General features: G+C 37.6%; 1 protein-coding gene across 10 annotated transcripts in view; it reads right to left on the reverse strand.

The window, feature by feature from the left end:
- Positions 1-25,261, reverse strand: part of CHRM3 (cholinergic receptor muscarinic 3) — a 487,827-nt gene that overhangs the window by 251,563 nt on the left and 211,003 nt on the right. For all 10 annotated transcript variants that reach the window (XM_081569292.1, XM_081569297.1, XM_081569293.1 and 7 more), the window contains one exon: positions 8,684-8,786. The gene's annotated coding sequence lies outside the window, so the exon portion shown is untranslated. The remainder of the gene's footprint in view (positions 1-8,683; positions 8,787-25,261) is intronic.

The following is a 25,261-nucleotide window of genomic DNA, read 5'->3' on the forward strand; positions in this document are numbered from 1 at the left end:
CTGAAGCAATTTAGCATGCATGCATATATATATTTCTTGAGTGCAACTGATTAAAAGAGGTCACATTTACATTATTAAAGACAGGTTTTTATAACTTTGTGATATGAAGACCGCAGATTTGTTTCCTGTTCCATACTAAACAGTTTGAAACTTAGAATGGATTTAACTATGTAGTGAAATGCTTTTCTAAAGTATATCTATTATAAGTATCAGTATGCTCTAATTTACTCATAAAGATGATGCTCATATTACCACATGATGTTATTGTTCTGGAACATTCCCTCTCATAAACAATACTGATGAATAACCTCTGAACCCAGCATCAGGGGTACACAGGTAACGTTAGCTTCCATTAAAAAAATTATTAACAAATAAAGTAGAGATCAAATATAAAACATGTAGATACTTTTCTTAGCAAAAGCAAACCACTTATTTATTCTAGGGCAGATTGAGGGCAGGAGGAGAAGGGGATGACAGAGGATGAGATGGTTGGATGGCATCACCGACTCAATGGACATGAGTTGGGGTGAACTCCAGGAGCTAGAAATGGACAGGGAGGCCTGGTGTGCTGCGGTTCAATGGGGTCACAAAGAGTCGGACACGACTGAGCAACTGAACTGATTAGAAAACACATCTCACAACTCATTAATTTTCCTCCAAATTACTATAATTATTAAAATACAGTATTAGTAAAAAAATCCAAAATAATGTTCCAGGTAACCCAGCACATATTAGGCAATCAATACAAATTTATTTAATGAATGGACAATATTTGACCTTAAGTGATAGCTTTTTTTCTTAACACCTTGCATTTTGCCAAATTCCTATATTAATAAGTAAAGTGGAATGTGAATGACACTACATCTTTTAAAATTATTAAAGTTTTTGGAGTCACCTTCTGAAACACTACATTTTTCTCTATTTGGACTTTTTCCCAACTAAAAAATGGTGAGAGTGTGAAAGCTCAAGTTAATGAAACTCATTCCTAATCTTTTTGGATGCTCCAGAATACTGGGTAAATTAATTTATTGCATCATTTCCCCAGCTGTTAGGGAATGATAAATCAGGAGGGATTCATGGATCACTTAGTATTTATTCAATATACAATCAAGTATTTGTTTAGTGACTGTTTTGTACTGCCATTAGGAAATACTATGATGAATATGATGTTGGTGCCAATCCTCAAGGAATTCAGTCTTAGGGGAAAACAATCCAGAAAATCAGTAAGTTGTAATACAGAGCTGTAAGTGCTGGTTAACCATAAAGCTAGCAGGGGTTGGGGGAAGAACATGGTGAACTTTGCCTGGGGAGAAGATGAGCAGGGCATGGGGAAAGGCATCAATCAATGAACCATGGGGAATTCATTTGGATCTTGAAAATGAGTACACATTTGGCAGGAAAGGGGGTTCAGTGTACTCCAGGCAGAATGATGAGTAAATGCAAGCAATTTCCTATATAGTTTTCAGGAAACAAACAGTGGAGTGAGGAGTATATACAGGAGTCATGGAAGAGAGTAGTTTATATGACCTTTCATAGAAACTCAGTTGTGAAACCAGTTCAGTTTCCTTCTCTGTTATGAACACCAAACAAGGTTTCAGACATTGCTCAATATCCTCCTAGGGAACAAAATCATTCTGATTGAGAAGCACTGGGTTAGAGGAAGAGGATTATGCTTTAAGAAAGAAAAAGTTCTAGTATCACAATTTATCTTTCTTATTAGTAAGCAGATAGGAATGATTCATGACATTATTTTTCTCTAACACATTTTTCTTTGTTATATGTAAAGAAAGGCTATTACTTTTCTCACAGGGTGACTCTGAAGATTAAATAAGATATTCTGAAGAGATGATATGTGTTAGGGGACTCAAAGAGGGACTGGCCCATGACAGTGCCTTGTAAATGTGAGATGGGCCAGCAGATTAAAGGGTAGAATCAACTGTGTCAATTGCTTTGCAGTGTACAGATAATCAGTTTAGTTTGAAACAGTTTTTGTTAGTTGAAAAATGTCCCAGAAAGATAGCTTTCAGCACCACCAGGATCATCTTTTGTTCACAACTCTGAGACAGGAGCTCAAATTTTTTTTTAATCTTTTTTTCTTCCTAAATAGGAACTAAATGTATTAAAACCAGAAGTTAATTCAGAATACCCTCAAAGTCATAAGTAACTCATGGAAGTATAACATAAGTTGAGATTTTGGCCACTCGTTACTTGGGTCTATTTGCCATCATTGTTTTTTTACTACTGTGTGTAGTTTATGATGCAATATTTGGAAATAAGTTATATGTTAACATAATTATATAAGTCATTTACCAGGAAGACAGAGCTTTATTTTTTAAATGACTTTTTAAAATAGATCCATATCTGCTGGTTTTTCAAACTGAAAATGTCTTCAATATTTTAAGACCAGAATCCGTAGTACTAGGCATTCTTAACTCCCTTTATCCCATAGAATGTTGCTTGCAAAATATGACTCTTTTTTCTTTTTAAAATAATTAAATTGTGTGCCATGCTTTTAGAGGATTAATCACAACAATTTTTATATTGCAAAAGATTTGATAGAAGATTTAAAATAGGGTAGATTTCAAGAGTAGGACAATGATATAAAGCTTGTGCCATGAATCCACAAAGTTGCTATCTCGGAAAATAAGCAGCACTTAAATGGCAACCTACTCTGGTATTCTTGCCTGGAGAATTCCATGGACAGAGGAGCCTAGTGGGCTACAGTCCATGGGGTCACAGAGAGTCAGACACGACTGAGTGACTAACACACTTATTCTCTTAGTTCAATGGTCTCAAAGAAAATATAGACTTATTTTTTTTTCCAAAAGCTCAAAGAGTAAGAAATTAAAGATACACCAATAAAGTAGTAGCCAATATCATAAATAAAAACAGTGTTAGGCAAACACATAGTTTTATGCCAAAGGAAAAAAACTGCCAAAATTTAAATCAATAAAATCATCTCAACTTTTATGAGACCCTAGTCAACAATTTTGCAACTATAGCTTCTACTTGATTTCATAAAACAGCATTTAAAATTTAGTGTTGATAGTGGTAAAGAACAAAAAACAAAATCAAGATCTCTGAGCACACTGAGGTTCAAAGGTCAATGAAATTCACCATATAAATTCAGACTTCAATGGTTTTGTTTCAATCGTCTGTGAAGCACAACCATAAATATAAATAAAAAGAGGCTGATGATAAATACACGTAGTTCAGGACAGTTGTATCTCATTCCTACATCCATGATCCTCAAATATGAGTTCAATGGTCCCATAGTATGATAAGTACTATTTTCCCTTCCATTCCTATCAGGTATGTAATTTCTCTTTTTATGGAATGAGTATTTTAATGTTAGGCAAATATATCTTTTTTCAGATAAGAGAATTGTTCAACAAAATTTGGCTTTAGCCCCCAGTAAACCTAGAGTCAAGTCTGATGATCACCACAGCAAATGTTGGTCTGCCTAATTGTGATTGATATTTATTTCTCTTGATTCTGCAGTTTTATTTATATTTGTTGTTTCTTAATTTTCTATTTCATTGATAGTTATTGTGCCTTAATTTTCTATTCCATTCATCTTTTTATAATCCATCTAAAGTATTTTTATATATAAAAAAGCAGAATACAGACACATTAATCGCATTAATCACAAACAAGTGAACAGTGGAGAATGAAAATGTTTATAGGAAAAAAACTAATAATATAAAGAAAGACATGTTTGAACATTAAGGTGGCTAAGTTAAATATGGGGATGTTTCCAATTTCAGAATACTTATAATCAAAGTTATCATTGATCATATTATTAATATTTAGATAAAATAAAATAATTTTAAGTATCTCTCCAGTATGGGAATATAGTTGAAGGATCCTATACATATGAAATTACTTATCCTTGAGGCACAGTATGTTGTGATACTAAGAAAACAACTTAATTTCAAAATGAAATTTCATATCCTTTTGAGAAAAATAATTTTATGTATGAAGGGCTTATATTACTATTGGCTAATATGATCATCACATACATTTGGACCATCTACTCATTTTCTAAAATGCAAAAGTGAAGCAATGTAAAGCATATGGACTTTAAGTGGGTTTGAGCTTTGCCAAGAAAAGTCAAAGATTGAATAGATAAATAGATGGAGGCATAGGAATAATTCAAGCACTTCCTAGAGAATTCACTTGGGCAGCATATTGCCTGATCAGACAACATTAGACTCTGTTCAGTTATAAGTGCACCTGTTTCTGTACTAGACTAGTATTTACCGAGATACTGTAGTATTTTACTCTTAATGTCCCACATGCCCCTAGCAAAGTTTTTAAAGATAAGGTACCTGAACCAGGAGTCTTTAGACTAGAACATCCTCTTAACATGGCAGTTAAATAAGGTTTTAAAGATGAAAACTTCAGTGAAGGAGAAAGGGAAGCGAACAGCCATGCCTTAATGAAATCAGGATGAGCTGCTCACCAAAATATTAGATTTGCTGGCCCTTTGACTTTGTCCAAATCCTTTAAAAATGATGCCCAACTCTCTCTGCTTCCACAGAGCATACCAGATATAATATCAGCTCTGATGAATTACCATTTTTATTGGTCATTATTTTATACATCTAGTTCACCGGCTAAGTCAGTTCCTAGCTTCGGTACAATTTCATCTGCTTGTATCTAAAATTAAAACACATTTGCTATTCATCATTCATTTCACAAACATTTACTAGTCTAATATGGTTCAAGCATGCAGGGTCCTGGAAGAATATATCTTTTGTTCCAAAGTGTTCATTCTCAAAAGTCAACACAAAGTGCTAGGGGAATGATAGGAATAAGAAAAAGTCTGATATAATAATAAATATCTATGACAAACATGCATATTTTTGAAGCCATCTGATGTATACATATAACATAATACATAGATTCACAATCAATTCAGCATCCATATTGTTCCTGCCCTAAAATAAATATAGGATACATTTACCTTTTACTTTAGATTTTTAAAAAGGAATCCTAATTAGTTTAGGGAACTTCTCTGATTAAAGTGAATTAATGGCAAGTGAAAAATAATAGTAGAAATACAACGTGAGCTATGCTTAACCCAGGGTTCATTCCAGACACTATTAATTTCCCTCTCAATAGCTGTTTCATGTGGTGACAATAAGATAGATTTTAATCTTCCTCTGTCCAGATCCCAGGCACTCAGTGATACAAAGAATTTAGAAAAGTGGATTTATCTTATTGGAAAAGCTTTGCATGTCCTAATGTAAAACCTTAAAACATAATGGCCATCACTGCCTGAATCCTTTCAAGTGATTTCCAAAATGGCATGAAAAGAATCTGTGGCCTTATTACAAACCTACTCACCACAAAGAAAAATTATATGCACGTCCAGTTCACCTTGATTTCCATAGGAAAAACAAAGGCATCTCATTAACAAGCACTATCCTGTATTTGGGGCTTCCCTGATGGCTCAGACAGTAAAGAACCTCCCTGCGATGCACGAGACCTGGGTTCAGTCCCTGGGTCAGGAAGATTCCCTAGAGAAGGGAATGGTTACCCACTCCAGTATTCTTGCCTGGAGAATTCTGCGGACAGAGGAATTTAACTCTAGGGATGTTCAGTGAGTATGTGCTTGTGCCTCTCTTTGTATTTTGTTTTCCACTTGTCATCCAAAATAAACATTTAGGAAAGAAGTGAAAATGTCAATTATTTCTTTAGATGTAAGACAGCTCTGCCCAGGCATATTATTTGGGTAAGCTAGGACCCTAAGGTAAAGTGGAAAACTGTGTCTCAGACATTAATTCAACATCTCAGGCTATAACATCTTTATTGGTGTCCGTTACCTGAATGTCATAGGCACATTTTTATCTTAACACAACTTCTTGAACTTTTTATAATGTCAGTAGTGAAGCATTGATGGTTTTATATTGAAGAAAATAATTGCCACCTGTGTGAAATAAAACTTGATTACAGTGTGCACAAGGGGTACTGACATGGACGCAAGTTTCCACTCAGCTTCAAAGCAGTTTGCATTTATTGATTTATTTTTAAACTCTGAATAAAATAACATCACAATATGTCAGAAGATGTCTTTTCTGAAAATTTTCTGATGCCACCTTATCTTCTTCCCTTGCGATGGGAAGCATATCATCTCCAGTTATGGGGTGGGTGGAGTCAAAAGGAAAAACTCCAGTAACTACCTCTATGGCCCACACCACCACTACACAGTCATTTTGGAAAAGAAAAGTCTCCATTGCAGCTCAAATAAATAACTGGATTTATGTTATTTGTTGGTGACAAGGAGGAACCATGTGTCAGAGTGGCAAAACAGATGATTCCGTGTATAACTACTAACCCTGACAAACACACATCCCTAGTTCAATTAGTCTGCCTAAAAATTTACTAGCATCAACTTACTTTGCTGGGTGGATCATGCAGCTAGGAAGAAGTGACATTTAATAAACATTGGTGGCTGTGTACTAACATTAATCTTATAATAATGTCACTGCCAGGCTATAAACCCCCTTTGCTCCTGACAGCACATGTGACATCAGGACACTGACTAGGTGGCAATTTGTAGAAGTCAGGGATGCTTTTGGCTCATGGGTCACTGCCTGTAAGAGTAGGCAGGCAGAAGATACTGTCAGATTAGGCAATAGGCTTCATGTGGGCCTCCCCCATTTTCTTCTGATATTTAATGCTCCAATGACTTAATCCTTCAACAAAGCCTCAACTCAGATTCTTCATTCAACCAGGTATCAATGATTATCATCAGCTGTTATCATTATTGAAGAGGTTTAAGCATGCATTAACTAGGTATGTTTCAGTTCTGAAACAGTGACTCTGGCTGTTGGATGGGGATGGAACTGAACAAGACGAGAACAGAAATGAGAAGGTGATTTAGCAATGACGGTAGAAAACTGTTAAGACCAGAAAGTGGTGAGTATGACTTGGACTCAGGGCATGGCCATTGCCATATAGGGACAGAGGAAGATGTTAGGGCAGTGGTTCTAAACCTTGGTTGCATACCAGAATCACCTGAAGAACTTTCTGCAGTTTTGAAGCCCAGCTCTACACTCAGAACTATTGGCTTAATTTTCTGGGTACAGCCTGAGCACCCAGGAAATTGTCTTCTCACAGTGAGGGTTGAGAACCATGGGGGGTCACAGCAAGGCTTTAGAGGACTTGATGGGTTAGATGTGGAGAGTTTAAGATGAGGGAGGTAATTTGTATGACAGCTAGAATTTGGGCACAAGCAACTAATTTAATTCATTTCCAGAGAAAGAATATGGGAAGCCCAGATTTTTTTGTGAACTCTTCTGATTTTTTGATTTGGCATTTTTTAAAAACACATGGATTGATATATTAATTTTGTGTTAAGCCAAAAAAAAAAAACCTATAAAATAAACAACCTAAGAGAGCTGGAACATGCAGGTGACAAGTTGCAACTTCTGCCTTAAATCAGGAAGGTTAAACTCTAATTATAGATTTAAGACTTTCACAGAATGTAGAAGTTAAATTCTCTGGAGACTCAGGGAAACATGTCAATTAATTACTTGATACCTTATTAAGAATAAAGGTGACCTAGATTATTTGGCACATTGCAATTGTGAATTTATTTTCTCCTTCCTTACCTCTCTTCCTCCCTCCTCTCTCTCTCCCTCCCTCTTTCTAAGGAAGCAAAACATTTTTTTTCCAAGGTCATGGGTTAAGGAGTACAGCATTACATTTTTTCCCTAAGGTCATGGGTTATATCTGATTAAGTCTCCAGGCTATGCTACTTCCCAAATGTGGTTTTCAGCAGACATTTTGGGAAGGAGGATTGGGCAGGGCAGCTTTACTTTTGAAAACACAATTTATATAGACTGGACACTTTAAATACAAACCAAAATTTCAAAAAGTCTACAATATTCCCCAAGATATTTTGAAAATTGAATACAACAAAGCAATAAATCTTACAATCAAGTATCTCTTAGAGCTAGCATACCACTTCCCCCACCGCCCCACCACAGCACTCATCAAAGTAGTCTGAACTAAATTAAATCAGGAGCTACACAGCTTATATGTCATGAGACTAGAACTTCAGAATATCCCCTTCAAGATAACTCATAAAACAATAACACCTTCAAATACTGTATTTTTTGCCTTTATGCTATATTTATGTCATTTTACACCATAGGAATACTTACCACAAAAACTAAGAGGGTCAAATAATCATTAATTCTCATGTGCAGTCATTTAGTTCAAAATTTGGTACTTAGGTTTGCCTAAGACTGGACTAATTTTGGAAAAAAAAGTTACATCTTTCTGTTAGACTTTAGACTTTTGGATACTATATTTATAAACATACCAGGGGATCTGTCATATTTCATATACTTGAGTTCCACAGAGTTATATATTAAATTCCATTATTTTCAGAGCCATATGAGCATGGAATTTCCATTCTCTACTGGCATGAATGTATTCTTAATTTGTATTAATCACACAACAAAGGAAATGAAGGGTGTTGGGGAGTCTCGTAGGTCATATTATAAACACACGCTCTAAGCAGAAAAGACAAAGATCATCTCTAATACATGAAGTTTACTCTTCAGAACAAATTCCACTCTTAATCAACAACAAGAAAAGCAGAAATGGATATAACATCCATGGGTATTCAAAGGATGAGAAAGCAAACACTGGAAGTCGTACATACCTATTCCAGGTAGGATCCTCAAACCAATCCAATGTATCAAAGACTGTGCTGTGTGCTGAGCTTCCCTTGTAGAAAGAAACCAGATGCCATGTCACCACGAAAGCTGAAAACCAGACAAAGGAGGAGTAAGCAAATCTAAAACAAGATAAAAGAAGCAGCAGGAAACTTGGGACCACTGAATTGTGAGATGGCACTTTAATGAAATGACAGGTTTCATAACTGGAGATTTATTCCAGTGTTTTCCCAAATGAATTTTATCAAGAAACCTTTTCATCCCACAATACCTGTTAGCATCCTGCCACAGGAGCGATCCACAGCAATTACTGGGGAAACAACTTGTGTAACGTACTTCTCCACAAGGGACACATCTTGCAGACTGTCATATGGTCACATGTTCTCAGTTTGAAACTTTCAATAATCAGGAGTACTTTATAAGCTCCCCCATTAAAATATGCACATAAGGCGCATATATTTATATCACATACAGAAAGCTTGAGTGTTGTTTCTTTCATAAGTTTCATAGCAAATTAGTGAATAATCATGAACCTGACTAGTACAATTTCTTTCATGGTGGTGAGTATCTGATATTCACTCATCGTTCTGATCAATATTCACTGAGTAAATAGCAAGAACTTGATATTGGGTTGAGAAAATGAGTAAGATTTGGTCCTGCCCTCAAAAACCCAAGTCCACTCAATAGGAAAGGCCACACTTGGACCCACAGCGACCCTGAGGACGAAGTCATTGTGTTCACAGTGCAGACAGACCCATGGGTGTGGCACAAAGCAGAGGGTCTTTAAGTTAAGCCTTGAATGGTGAGTAGGAGAGGAACAGACAGACAAAGGGAGATGGAGGCAAGGTGGGGGGAGAAGGGTGTTATTCAGACAGCATGTTCAAACACAGGAAGTTGTGAGGGAGAATGGCATGTTCTCAAAGCGGCCTTATATCGGGCCTACAATAATGTGAGGGAACAGAACATGCACAAAGGAAATGGCAGAACATCCTTTTACAGATTTAAATAACCATAAATCAGCCCAACAATACAAACAAAAACACCCACCCAAATAACTATAAAATTTGAAACCATTCCCTAACTCCTGCACACATGTCATCTCATCCCGGACTCACAAGGTTGAGGGGCCCACCCAAGACCAGAAAGTGATTTGTATAAATAAGTTCACTTTTTTAGATTCTGAATGTAAGTGATATCATATGATATTTATCTTTCTCTGACTTACTCAATATGACAATTTCTGGGTCCACCCATTGCTGCAAATGGCACTATTTCATTCTTTTTAGTGACTGAATAATACTGTTGGTGTTTAGATGCGAAGTCATTTCTGACTCTTTTGCGACCCCATGGACTGTAACCTGCCAGGCTCCTCTGTCCACGAGATTTCCCAGGCAAGAATATTTGAGTGGGCTGCTATTTCTTTCTCCAGGGGATCTTTCCCAGCCAGGGATCAAACGTGCCTCTCCTGCACTGGCAGGCAGGTTCTTTACCACTGAGCCATCAGGAAAGCCCATGACTAATATACTTATTTACAAAACAGAACTAAGACTCATAGACATGGCAACAAACTTATGGTTACCAAAAAGGAATAAGGGGGAGGGATAAATTGGGAGTTTACAACTAACAGATATGTACTACTATATAAATTAGATAAACAAGGACCTACTGTGTAGCACAGAGAACTTTACTCAATACCTTGTAATAACCTATAATGGAAAAGAATCTGAAAAATTTTATATATATATATATGTTAAATATATATATATAATGTGTCTACACATATATATGTAAATAAAACATAATCACTGCTGTACACTGAATCATTGCAAATCAACTATATTCAATACAAAATAATAATAATAGAAACTAAAAGAAAACTTCATATAATTGGGGAAAAAATTGATTCATGTAGACAAGTCTAGTCCCCACTCTGTGCAGGGAGAGGGATGTGTAGCATCTGGTATGACATCCTATTTCATGAATATGTTTTCCTGATTGCACTGCAGTTCGGGCTCCAGGCACAACCAAAGTGCTGCCACTATCACCTTTTCTGTTTCCAGTTTTAGGAAAGCAAGCATGGGGTAGAAAGATTATGATTAGTTCATGTGTTTTCACCCCCTGGGTTTTGATATGTTTAAAAAAGACTGCTTGGTGCAGCCATATTGAAGGCAAGACTGGCGACTGTGTACCGTCCAGCAACTGTGGAGAAACTGGTGCTTGTCTACATTCAGCTCTGATCCTCAGATGCCCTCTGTGTTTGTAGCTGTTACATACAAGCCTCGCTCAGACCTCCTGGTTTTTGCTTCTGACTTCATCAGCACTTTAATAACATTGCTGATGTAGTGTGTGGATAAAAGGGCTTTGCACTGTGGTCAGAGGTTGGATTAGTACATCTATTCAGAGAGGAAAAGAGGCCAGCACTCGTTTGAAACATATGAAAATGGGGAGAGCCAGCATGGAGTTGGGGGAAATGCAGCTTTAGTAATATAAAAATGGAGAAACCTTGTCTATGACACATAGCTTATGAAAGAAAAAAATCTAAAGAGGGCCTGTGATGTGCTCCAAGGGACAAGAAATATAGTTGCTGAGGTTGGAAAGACTGGAGAGGAATTTTTTTCCTTCCTCTTCTTCCTCTTCCTCTCACTTTTCCTCTTCTAAACTCCTAAAGTGAAACTGCTTAGAACATGTCTTATTCAGTTCAACTTCTCATCATGAAAGTGAGACTGGAAAATCTTGTGGTAGCCCCCACATCTCCTTGCCCTCATGAAATAGGATGTAAGCTTTTATTTTCAATGCTTTTCCAACTGAGAAACTATATGCCTGTTATAGGCTTCCTGAGACCTTATAACATATTAGGAATTATTTTAGCTTTAAAGAAGCGTGGTTACTTAAAAAGGCAGCTTCTGCTATAGAGGCTTTCAAGATAGAAACCAATTCCAGGCAACAGATGAGCAAGAATGCCTAGAAAACAGACAGACATTAGATGTAAGACGGACAAAATCCAAGTGACAGTACCATCCAGATATGCAACTTGAAGCAATGCTCTTGCATTGCAGTTGCTTGACAAACCACACTTGTTACCACAGAAGTAAGCTTGTTCTTGGGTACCGGCAGCAGAAAGCAGATGAAGCAGAAACATTACCCAAAACCAAAACAAAGAAGCAAATAAACAAATCAAAATATCTCCAAGCAACCTAAAGGAAGAAAACTTGGACAAGCCATATAAAGAGAAATTGAACTATACACAAAATTCTAAAATGAGCAGTTTATGGAACAATTTTATTCTGAGTATATTTCTCACTTGTTTGTATGGACACTTAGGAAATTCAAGGGTTCTGATAGATTTGATCTCCGTGATTTGTGGTATAATTCAGCATTTGCTGGCATGATAGAGATTGGTTCTCTGCAGAAACCTGACAATTAGCTCCTGTAAACTCTGGAATGAGAAATCAGGTTCTATGAAAATTTGTACAAAAAGAACTTGAATGTTTAATTCATTGAAGAAGGAGTCAGGAGCAGGAGGGTTGATGGACAAAATGAGGGAGCCACAGAGGGAAGGAGAATTAATAATTTCCTTTGTGGCGCAAACACACGAGGCACTGATGAATTCATCTAAATCATTTCAACAGCTTTGTGAAGAAAATATCACTGTCACTAGTTTACAAATAGAAAAATTATAATTTTTTTGATAGGTTAACTCACTTAGTACACAATAAGAAGTGGCCTTCTCATTGCATTAACTACAATTATAAATAATAAAATGCAGCTGAGATTATTGGAAAAACAACTGATAGACTCACATATTTCAGTTGTATTATACATATGTAGAGTCCACCAAATCACTGCCTCACCCATACCTATATTTAGAGTCCTTAAATATATTCATATCTTTGGACCTAGTAATCCACTCACAGATTATCCCAAGCAAACAATTCAAAATCAGGAAAATGTCATTGCAGCATTATTCATTATAGTGAATAATAGAAACTATTTGTGTATCCCACAGCAGGGCATCTAAGAAAATATGGGCATATTAACTGCATAGTATATTAAGTTGCCATTAAAGTAATAATTAAGTCACAATACAGAGAAAGTGGTATATAAAATTATATGTTCTGATTATAAATAGGTACAAAATAGATATGTGAATAAATACTAGCCACAAGGCCAGAATAAGACAATTGTGGTACTAAGATAGAGTAGTTATGAATGCATTAAAAAATCTTAACCCCATTCTCATAATATATTTTAAAGCTTTACTCATTTGAAATACCCACTGACTAGAAATACAAACTCACAAACACGATATATTTAGAATATGTGTTTACAAGGTTAAATGGTTTCCAGCACACACAATATTATTTTGTTACACTGTTAACTATTTGATAGTGGAGGAAAGAGTTTGGAGATGAAGGAGATAGACTTAGGATGATTTTGAGATAAAATACATATATATTTTAACAGAAGGTGGAATCCAGTTTCTTATAATGACAGTCCATGGAAAAATTAGGTAAGATTACAAAAACAAGAAGACTTGTTAACATGATCACTAATGTACGTGATTTTAAATAGATCTATGATCAACAGTGTTTTCCCATTGTACCATAGCTTTCACTTTCTTACACTCCCTCTGTTCCATTTCCTAAAATAAAAACAAAAGCTAAGGAAAATTGGCTAGCTGCAGAAATCTCCCATTTCTTCATATTCTTCATTAAAACATCACCCATCTCCCTAACAGGATCTTCTCCACCCCTGGGAAGCCATTTAGTCTTACCAGGGCAGGGAGAAAGTGCTTTTGAAGAAGCAACAGCTAATTTTTGCTTGCTGACCTCTATCTAAGAATAAGGGTGAGCCAGCAAGTGTTCATCATTTGTCTCAGATGGTATCATATTCATCTCTCTCTAGTCTTGGCTTTAGGCAGTAAATTTCTAGCATTTGCTGCTCCAAAACATCTCCTACCCTCTAGAAGTAAGATTAAGGGGTAAAAGCTACAGTGCCTATCTCCTGACTATAGAGCTCTTAGAAAGCAAAGGACCTTCCTACCTTCCTGTGTCTGTAAATTTCACAAATCATTAGAAATTCACAAACCACATTCCCTGCCCCTCCCCCAGCAGTTGTTTATACATTTCTATATAAAGAGAAATGCAAAATTCAATGTAATTCAAGTACTGTTGAATGTCTTTTGGATAAGCCAGCCTTTCTATTAGCCTTCCTCTACAACTCTTTCTTTCAACATGGGTGCATACATGCGCGCACGCGCGCGCGCGCACGCGCGCACACCCACGCACACACACGCACGCACACACACGCGCACACACACACACACACAGAAGTGTGGCTTCAATAAATGCAGAAGAGAAGAAACAGTTTGCATTTCCAAACATGACTTTGTCTATTTCCTTTGACTTGTGGGGTAGATCTCATTTATCTGGGTGCTCCTAACCCTGCTGACATAGTAAAGTTTACCACTGGCACACATGTCATCTGTTATTTCTTGACCAATTCAAGTTGGGTAGACGTTTCTGTTTAACTCGACCTCATCTTACCTCCTGCTGACAATGTATCCTTCTCAGAGGTCTGACCGTGATGCACCTTCAGCCTTGGGGTGCTGCAGCCCTCAGATCAGAATCATCTTCACCTATGGGATGGCACCCCAGCCCCAATGACACATTCTCCAGCTGTTTCAGGGTTCTATCCATGCCACACTAGAACTTAAGTTCCAAGGCTTTCCTCCGATTGACCTTGTTACACTGCTAAGTTCACTATGATGCTGGCAAAGGGCTGCATATGAATTAGCTGCCTGTCTTAGACACACCTCCTTCTCACGAATACAAACCTCATTCTCTGGACTGAAACTCCAAGAGAGAAAGTTGGGAGGTACCTATTAGATTGCGTCACTTTCCTTTCACAGTCATTCTTATTTTGCAGAATTCCTCAGACTCAGCAAGGGGGCATGTCTTCCTTTTCTTTCTTGGTGTCATAATCTCAATATCAGAGAGTGAGCCTACATGTAATAAGTTGAAGGGTTTCCCCCCTATACAAAAGGACTTCAGTTTTTGAGGCTGACCCTTGATAATCTAATCTTTATCAATCTACCCTTGATAAATCTAGAGGATGCTTTCTCAAAAAGTAATTCAGATTTCCTCTCATAACCATGACAAAATACAAGGATGGAGTATAACTTACAGCCTAGCACTCTCCTATTTCCCTCCAAACCCTAGAAAACTATAAAAAATAAATGAAGTAACTATTTTGAGGAACTGGAATAGGTAGTACAGGGCTGTGATGACAGAGAAAGGAAACCAATAAGGGAAGAAAAACCTATATCTGGGTTCTTTGTTTGGAAGAGATTTCTGGAAAGTGGGCACAGGAAAAAGAAAGTCAAACACAGCCTGATTGCCTCATTGAACTGAGGAAGTGGTGCTCACTGAGGATTCCAGGAATACTATGAAGAAGATGCTCAACATTAGTTACTAGGAAAATGTAAATTAAAACCACAGTAAGAGGCCACAATACCACTAAAAGAACTGATTACAGAATGTTGGCAAGGATGTGTGGTAACTATAGCACTCTTACACTGCTGGTGAGAATATAAAATGATACAACCACTTTAGAAGACAGTTTCACAATTTATTATACAGGTAAACATATGCTTAATATGCAGCTGAGCAATTTTACTCCTAGTTATTTACCCAAGAGAGATAAAAATATATGTCTACACAGAAACTTATACATCGATTTTCATAGCAACTTCATTCTTAATTGCCTCAAACTGGAAAAAAATGTCTATCAGATGGACTGGAGAAAGCAAAATCTTGATACTGTCATACAATGGAATTAAAAAATGCAAGAGAAAGGGAAGAATCACTGAAACCATTACAACACCATGTAAAAATATTATGCTGAGTAAAAGAAGCCAGACACAAAAGTGAATATTGAGGGATTTCATTATTATAAAACTCTAGGGAAAAAAGTCTTAGGGTCAGAAAGCAGAACAGTATTTGCCTGGGGTTAGGGTGGGGCAAGGGGGTGTCAGCTGACTAGGAAGGGCAATAGGAGAACTTGTGTGGTGAGGGAAATGTACTGGGACTTGGTTTAGTGGTAATAACATGGCAGATAAATTTGTTTCACCTCATCCAAACATGTAGTTAAAGTGAGTGCTTGTTATTGTATATACATTATATCTCAATATAATCAGATTAAAATTAAATTTTACTTGGTGGTTTATTCTTTTATAATATCAGAACTGATCTCTTAAAAATATTTTGTCATTAAAATTCTTTTTTAAATAGTAATTTAGATACATTAGGGAATGAGCAGATCTTGCATTTGTTTCAAAATAATCCAGTGTTGGGACTTCCCCAGTGGTCCAACTGGCTAAGACACTCCCAATGGAGGCGGCACAGGTTTGATCCCTGGTCAGGGAACAAAGATCCCACATGTAGCAAGTAAGAGTTTGCATGTTGCAATGAAGACCCAGCTCAGCCAAATAAATTAATTTAAAAACAAATCCAGTGTCTGTGGGAAAAGGATATATTAGAAAGCAATACACTGCCCATGTGCTGCTAATTCCTGAAGGCAGGTGGTGATCACAGGGGGTTGATTATACTTTTCTACTTTTGAATATGTCTGTAATTTTTTAATTTAAAATGTTTTAAACATCTAGTGGATTGCATTTAAGACATTATTAACATATCAGTTAGCATTAGATGTCTACTTTACTTACTCTCCACATCCTTATCCCCAGATTATGTGTAAAGTCTTTCTGTGTCTTTGTTACACTTTTCGTGTTGTCCTTTACTTTTCTCCTTTCATCTCTTAGCCAACAACAACTTTTACAGAATCAGCCTGCATGACACATTTAAGCCAAGACCAGAGGAATTTGAGAGAAAATTAGTTAAACTTCTGAGTCTGGTCCTTTACATTCAACAATCATGAATTTCAGTAAAGCTGGCCTGCAGAAGAGAGGCCCCTTCAGAAACAAATGAAACAGCCAGGTATGGAGAAATGCCATTTTGTTAAGAAGTCTGCTTACCAGGATGATTGAAACAAATGGAACAAAGAAACCAATTCAACACAGTGAACACAAAGAGACAGTTGGAAACATTTAAAAGGGAAAGGAAACTGGACTTTATAATTTTCATCCTACCTTTTTTCCCTTTTAAGACATTCAGATTCTTGCTAACTTCAGGGAAAGTTGGCTCCAGGCTCCTAGTCACAGGAGTGGGATTCTGGTCCACAGGTGCTGAGCCTGGTTCTGGCTAACACAGAGTGTGCATAGGCTCCATGCTGACATTATTTTTATAGATTTTATGGATCATTTTATAGATTTTCCAGTGAGAATGAAGCCCAAGATGAAGTCAGTCAAAGTAGAAACTGATTAAGGATGTTGACGGCAGTGTTCAACTATGTAGGCAACAATGCCCTTTAGAGAAATTAATGTCCCCTTCAGTTTCTTAGTGATGTATTAAATGGAATATAGCACTTTCCCCTATTCCTATTATGTCTAGAACTACCAGTTCTTTCTATGAATAAGACCCCAAACTGATTTTCTAATGAGCAAGAGCGGACCAAAAAATATGTATTAATTACCAACAAAGAACATAAGCTCTGCAATCACACTCTGATGGGATAAATCAGAACTTTGTTCCCCAGAATTCAGCCCATTATGGACAAACTGAGAATTGTTCTTAACATTAAACTGGAACAATAAGGCATTGGGATATTTAAGAGTGCACGCTGTACAGGGTTGACACATAATCCTATTATTGTAGAACTCTCATTTTCCTTTAGACACATTCCTTTTTCAAATATATCTTCTTGGGGACTTTTCTGATGGTCCAGTGTTTAGGATCCTGTGCTTCCAATGCAAAGGGCACGGGTTCAGTCCCAGGTTGGGGCACTAAGATCTCACATGCTGCGTGATATGATCAAAAAGTAAAAATTTTAAAAACAATAAAGTATATCTTCTTATAAAATGTTTCACCTTAGAAATTAAAGAACAAAATTTTTAAAGAGTCTGAATATAGAAAAAGGGACAGAAAAATTCCTAGGGTAGAAACACTTTATACTCGTTTCTTTACCAAGATGCTTTATATTTAATTATTCCAAAGGAAATAGCAGATAAAGAGCACGATACATACACTAGTGTGTTTCTGGGATGTGGAGAAATGTAATTATCTTCCTTGCTTTTGGGAAGTTTATGTTATCATTTATGCAAAAAGATAATCATGTCGTAAGTAAAATGATACAAAGTTTTTTTTATATATGTATGTATATTATATACATAGTGTGAATCTATCTGTCTATCTATCTATCCATCCATCCATCCATCCACCCATCCATTTATCTAATGTGGTGCTCAAGTTCTTGGCAGTGAGGACCACAGTGCTGTGGGAAATGCATAAATTTATAAAGGATAAATTGAGAAAGAAGGAAATGCTTTGTGAGAGCTAAGCCAAATCTCAAAATATGAATACAATTGATAAAGTAACAGAAGGTAAATGCTTCTGGGGTGGGGGACAATAAAAACAAAGGTTAAGAATCAAGATGATCCACTGTGGGACCAAGGGAGAAAAACACTGGGCTAAGTCAGCGGAAATTAGCTTGGAGCTTGACTTGGGAAAGCCTTGAATGCTGGTCCTCAGGAACTTACACTTTATTCTGAGAGCAAGGCAGACTCTGAAATGTTCTGAATAGAAGGTGGACACGCTAGAGATGGTTTTTACATAAAGGAGATATAGAAATGATGCTGACTAGACAAAGGGCAAGAGACTAAAGAAGCAGAGGCTAAATCAAATTTTAAAAGTGTATTGACCTCAGGACTTCCCTGGTGGTCCAGCGGATAGGACTCTATGCTCCCAGTGCAGGGGGCACTGGTTCCATTCTTGATTGGGGAACTAAGATCCTTTATGCCATGTGGTGTGGCCAAAAATAAATAAATAAAATAAGCAGATGGTAAAAAAAAAACAAACAAAACAAAACAGTATAATGACCTTAAGTGATGAATAAAGAACATGTCTAAGTAGTAGCAAACTCTTAATAAGATTAAATGCTTAGAGTCTACATACATTGGTGAATTTGGAAGCAATTCAATACGAAACATTGACTGCATATGGCTTTAAGTTGTCTGAGAAAGACAGCAAGGCTTATCACAGGGTTGCAAAGCTACAAGCATCAGAGCAGGATGAGTTTGGTGTCCACCAGGCCCTGGAAGACACTGAAAGAGGACACAGAGGAAGTTCATTCATGCTAGATCCTGTGGAGTGGGGTCGGGTTTTGATAGGAAGACACTGAAGACAAGCGGATTCAGGCGAAGAGAAATGTAGGAAAACGTTAGGAGGCCAGCAGCGGAGAATACATCAGGGGACTCCGCATGTGCCTGCCCCTGCGTTTATAGAAGGTGGCACGTGCAGGAGAGAATGACAGAATGTTTCCTTGAGAAAATTACTTCTACCCTTTTGGCTTCAGTTTATTCATGGAACTGTTTGGGAGCTGCTTACAGAAAATGCCCGCTTTAGCCAGGAATGACAATAACCACTTGCCTGAGTCGCCTCACGACAGGAGGTCTTGATAAAAAAACTACAGTGTTGCCAATGAAAAATAACTGGGAGAATTTGAGACTGGCTGAGAGGAGGGAGGACATGCCAGCCCATAATATGTCTGCTAGTCTCCCAGAAGCCCTCACGCTGGAATCCATCTTGGCTGAGAGATGTCTGTGCCACCAGGAAGGACTCCAGTCAGACTAAATATGAGACAAGCAAGATGATTGGCTAGAGACAACCTGGAAACTCACCCCATTACCCTAAAACCTGAGACTGTGAGCAGAGTAGCTCTCCTGAGTCCCCTTACCCTCCTGCTCTCCACCCAGGCATCTCTTCCCAATAAAGTCTCTTGCTTTGTTAGCAAGTGTGTCTCCTTGGACAGTTTATTTCTGAGTGATAGATAGGAACTTGCTCTTGTGCTGTAGAAGAAGTCCCCCTTCCTGCAATAGAACTTTATACTTTTATAGTTAAAATTCACACTGAAGACCTGTCCCAAAGTTGAATGATTATCACTCTGTAACTGAGAGCATTGAAATAGAGAAATTGTGGGGAGTAGTTACCGTGGGAACCATGAGAAAACGTCTTGGCAGCACTTTAGAGATGACTGAAAAGTACCCAGCACAGAACAATAGACAAGATGCTCAGGTGAGGGTGGAATGTAAGGGACACATGCTGAAGAAAATGTGTCACCAGACTTCTGACCACAGTATAAGTGCCTGGAATCAAGCTTTTGATTGCCAAGGCATCCATTTCAAAGACATCCATCTCAGTAAACATTGCCAGGAGACTTCCCTGGTGGTCTGGTGGCTGAGACTCCATGCTCCCAACACATGGGGCCTGGGTTTGATCCCTGGTCAGGGAACTACATCACATATGCTGCAACTAAGACTCGGCAGAGTCAAATAAATATATAAGATTTAAAATATATATATACATTGCCAGCTGTGTGCTTGCTAAGTCACTTCAGTCGTGTTTGAGTCTTTGTGACTCGAACCTATGGATTCTAGCCCTCCAGCCTCCTCTATCCACAGGACTCTCCAGGTAAGAATACTGGAGTGGGTTGTCATGCCCTTCTCCTCCCTCTAGGGGATCTTCCCAACTCAGGGAATGAACCCGAGTCTCTTATGTCTCCTGCATTGGTGGGTGGGTTCTTTACTATTAGTGTCACCTGGGAAGCCTCTAGCTGTGTGACATAGCTCCTGAGATAAAAAGGGAAAGGTGTGTGTATATTTCAGGAAATACTGTAAATAGATCTGTGTTTCAGAGATGCTGAATTTGGTGTGAGTGGGACTCATTCAGCAATAGAAACAATAAGTTATACAGAAATTAAGGTTTGGATAGAATTTAAAGATTAAAATATAAAGATGACCTATTTGTATAACAGCTCCTGGGAGAGTGACTTGGGAAGAAAGATGTAGAAAAGGAAGCTAAGACAGTATAAGAGTGGAGTTGAAGACTCAGTTTTAGGGAATAACTATTTCAGGAGGCAGGAGGTAGAAAAGCAGAATCCAGCCAAAACTTAGGAACCAGCAAGAGAGAGCAGAAGAATTCAAGGATGCTGAGATGTTGACAGCAATGTTAAGAAATTGCCTCAAATTCTAAGATGCTTTCAGGTAGAAAAAATAGAAAAAAAAAAAAAAGCTCAGGTTAGGAAAAAGAAGTGTTCATTGATAACCTTTAAGACCAATGTCTCAGGATAGTGAAAGAGAAGGAGATGCTAAGGACAGTGAATCAAGGATGAGAGGAGATGGCAGGTAAGGGCAGAGATGCTGATGAATCTGACAAAGAAGAGGAAGCAGGAAAACACATGGGAGTTGGAGGAGACAGTGCCAGGCATACAGCACACAGATGGCACTGGAACCTTTCTGAATGAGTAAAAGAAGATAGGCAGGTGAGCTCAAGAAAATATTTTACACTTCTTAAGAAAACAAATTTAATTAAAAATTTTTATTGAGGTACAATTAACATATAGCATTATATGAGTTTCAAGTGCACAACATACTGATGCAATATTTGTAAATACTGCAAAATGACCACCATAATACGTCCAGTTAACGTCTGTCACTATACATAACATACTATTTTTTTTTTTTTTTTGGCTGCACCATGAGGCTCCTAGGATCTTAGTTCTTTGACTTGGGTTGGACTCAGGCCCTCGGCAGTGAAAGCACAAAATCCTAACCATTGGACTGCCAGGGAAGTCCTCCCCCACTAATTTTTTTCCTGTGGTAAGAAAAAATTAAGTTTTAATGTTTAAAATACTAGGATTAGAAGTCAGGAAATAGGCTAAAAGGGCAGATGTCAAAGACCAGAAATAGGATGAGAGTCCAGATGGAAATGTGAAATGTCTTAGCTGAAGGGGCATTTCTTCTCCAGAGACAGAGAGAGGGATACGAAAAGGGGCAGAATAAGGATAGATGTGTTAAAGAGAACCTGAGGAAAGATGTGTAGGCTCTAGGTTTCTCAGAGAAGCAGGAGATGGGATATTCACCTTTGATCAGAAAGAATTAGGGGTGAAAAGTAAAGGGGAACTTCTGGCAAAGCTTCAGTGAAGAGTGGACTAAGCCATGATGAAAGACAGACAGGAAGCGTGCTGAGGAGCTAGGAAGAGCCACAGTTACAATGAGTCTTGTCTACAAGCCTCATGGGTTTGTCCAACGATGTCTCGTGACACTGAAACATGAGAAGAGGAGGGCTTCAAGGAGGGTGAAAGGGCATATCCACATGAAGGGGCAAGAGTGGCTGGGGCATCAGAAAGAGTAGGTGGCAGAGAGGGGTCTGGGCAAAATGCCTGGTGTGGCCAGAAGGGAACCCACAGCATGGACTCCATGGGAGACAGAGGAAGAAAAAGAGTTCAGAATTCACGAGGAGAGATTTTGAAGACAAGGGGTGTGGGAGAACAAAACCTCTCTGCATGGTACAGGTCCCTCTGCCAAAGGAACAAGGATAGTTTTGCTCCCTGTGTTGCAGAATAAAAAATGAAAATGTTTGGAAAATATTTTGGATATATATAGAAGGCCTCCTTTAGTTCTAAGAGGCAAGACCAGTGTGCTTGTAACTTTCATTGTAGACGGCAAAGAACAGGGCCACACAAGCAGGAATTTAAAAAATGCTTTTGATACTGTTGAATCAGTGATAAATCAAACACGGAATAAAAGCTACTTTCCTTTCCAGGCTGTGTGCATGAACTAATAGAGTAGATTGAACAGAACGATTTAAGTGAAGATACTGCTTTATGCTCGGAAAGAAAGGGCTCTGTAAATATTTACAGGCAAAGAGCATTCTCAGATCAGTGAATACTTATCTACCGCTTCCTGATATCATAAAAATTTTTTTTCAAATGGAGACAACATTAGGATTTTGGTAGCTTTCAATCCTTCACAGGACTCACAAGCAAGACCCAGAGGATAAATCTGAGTATCACATTTGTGAAACTTGGTTTCATGACTAAGAAGAAAATGTTATCTTTATAAGTGTTTCATGTACACACACACACACACACACACACACACACACATTAGAAAATTGTTCTGATATGTAAATGACTGACTTATCACCCAAGATTCTACTAAGATTTTATCTCACTGGTTCCCTAAGCTGATGAACTTACTGAAATTCTCCAGAATTTCTTTCAAAGGGAAAGAAAGATATCTGGTTTATCTCCAAAGATTCTAATTCTAGAGGCCTAAGATTGGGCACAAGAGTCTGTATTTTTACAAAAAGTCTCTAAAGGAATACTGAAAGAATCATCTGCTGGTAAGGATTCACTATAATTAACAAACTGCAGAATAAATATATTTTGATTGACATTGTACAAAATTTAAGAGTAAACTGGCATTGCTCAACTCCAGTCCCAGATATAAAACTAGCTTGTTATTTCATTTGGAAACCTAACATACATGGGCTTTGGTTCTATTTATTCCTCTTTAATAATATAAATAGGACTAAAGATAATTAGACTATAAACTAGAAATTAATTTACTACTTTATAGTCTTCCTTTCTCATATGATTCCATTCCATCGACCACAATAGCATTGATATGTGCTGAGATCACCTTCAGTATATTTGCCACAGAAAGAATTCACATTTCCCTCTCTTGGAATGGGCAGCAAGGGAAACAAATGCAAGAAAAGAAGTGTGAATTAAATAGGATCTGGGAGTTTAGCAGACTGTAGACAAAATTCATTGCGTTAGTTCTTTTGATACTCTTGTAAGTTTGCTGAGATAAAAGTCAAAGCTCTCAGGATGACATGTATTTTAAAAAGGGGTAAGAAAAAGGAAGAACAAAAGAGGTGAGGTTGAAAAGCTTGAGGAGGCAGAGCAGACAGGACAGCGGCCCCTTTCAGCTCAGTTCAGAGTTATCTCAGCACCAGCTCCATACTGGCTCTCAAACTACGACCTTCTGCTTCTCAGACATGGGAATCCATGTGAGATACAAAAAAATTAAAAAAAAAAAATTAAAAAAAATGAAAGAACACCATAAAAATTCAGAAAGAAAGAAAAACCATAATGAAAAAATACAGCCAATCTATAACAAAAAACAAAATCATGAAATAAACACTCCTAGCATTTTTTAATGACAATTGCCAAAAACTGCTAACTTGAATCAATCTACTTGTATTTATTGGGCACCTATTCTGAGCAGCACTTCCCAGGTGGCTTAGTGGTAAAGAATCTGCCTGCCAATGCAGGAGACACCAGAGACACCAGTTTGATACCTGGGTTGGGAAGATCCCCTGGAGAAGGGCATGGCAGCCCACTCCAGTATTCCTGCCTGAAAAATTCATGGACAGAGGAACCTGGTGGGCTATATTCCATGGATTTGCAAAGAGTTGGACACAACTGAGCACACACACACATGCAGCATTCTGAGCAATGTTAGGGGACAACAGGGAGACTGAACAAATACAGTCTCCATGCTCATAGGTTACTTCAGATATTTTGTAAAAAAGAAGGCCTGATATTGTTTTGAGGTTATAATTCAGTTCTGGTGTATTAAAAAGAAAAACCAAGAAAAGACAATCTATATACTGGGAGAAAATATTTGCAAATGATGCAAACATCGAGGGCTTAATCTTCAAACTATACAAATAGCTCATACAGCTCAATAACGAACAACAGCAATAACAAAAATCAAAGAATAGGCAGGAGATCTAAACAGACATTTCTCCAAACAAGACATACAGATGGCCAATAGGCTGTGAAAAGATGCTCAACATTGCTAATTATTAGTGAAATGTAAATCAAAACTACAGTGAGGGTACAACTTCACACCAGTCAGAATGGCCATCATCAAAAGTCTGTAAATAATAAATGTTAGGGTGTGGAGGAAAAGGAACCTTCCTACACTGTTGGTGGGAATGTAAACTGATACAGACACTATGGCAAACAGTATGGACGTTCCTTAAAAAACTAAAACTAGAGTTACCATATGATCCTACAATCCTACTCTTGGGTATATATCTACACAAAAATCTAAATAAAAAAGATACATGCAACCCTATGTTCACAGTAGCAGTATTTACACTTGCCAAGGCATGGAAGCAACCCAAATGTCTACCAACAGATGAATGGATAAAGAAGACATGGTACATGTACACAATGGAATATTACTCAGCCATAAAAAGGAATGAAATAATGCCATTTGCAGCAACATGGATGGACCTGGAGATTATCACACTAAATGAAGTATGTCAGACAGAGAAAGACTAACATGTGATATCACTTATGTGTGAAATCTAAAACATGATACAAGGGAATTCACTGGTGGTCCAGTGGTTACAATTCAGTTGTTTCACTGGTATTGGCTTGGGTTCAATCCCTGGTCAGGGAACTAAGATTCTGCAAATTGTATGGCATGGCCAAAAAAAAAAAAAAGACACAGATGAACTTATTTATGAAAGAGAAACAGACTCACAGACATAGAAAACAAATTTATGGTTATCAAGGAGAAAGAAAGGAGAGGGGTTAAATAGGAGGCTGAGATCTACAGATACAAACTACTACATATAAAATAGATA

Source organism: Giraffa tippelskirchi, chromosome 2, assembly GCF_054371585.1.
Source record: "Giraffa tippelskirchi isolate mGirTip1 chromosome 2, T2T-mGirTip1v1.2.pri, whole genome shotgun sequence".
Lineage (NCBI taxonomy): Eukaryota > Metazoa > Chordata > Mammalia > Artiodactyla > Giraffidae > Giraffa > Giraffa tippelskirchi.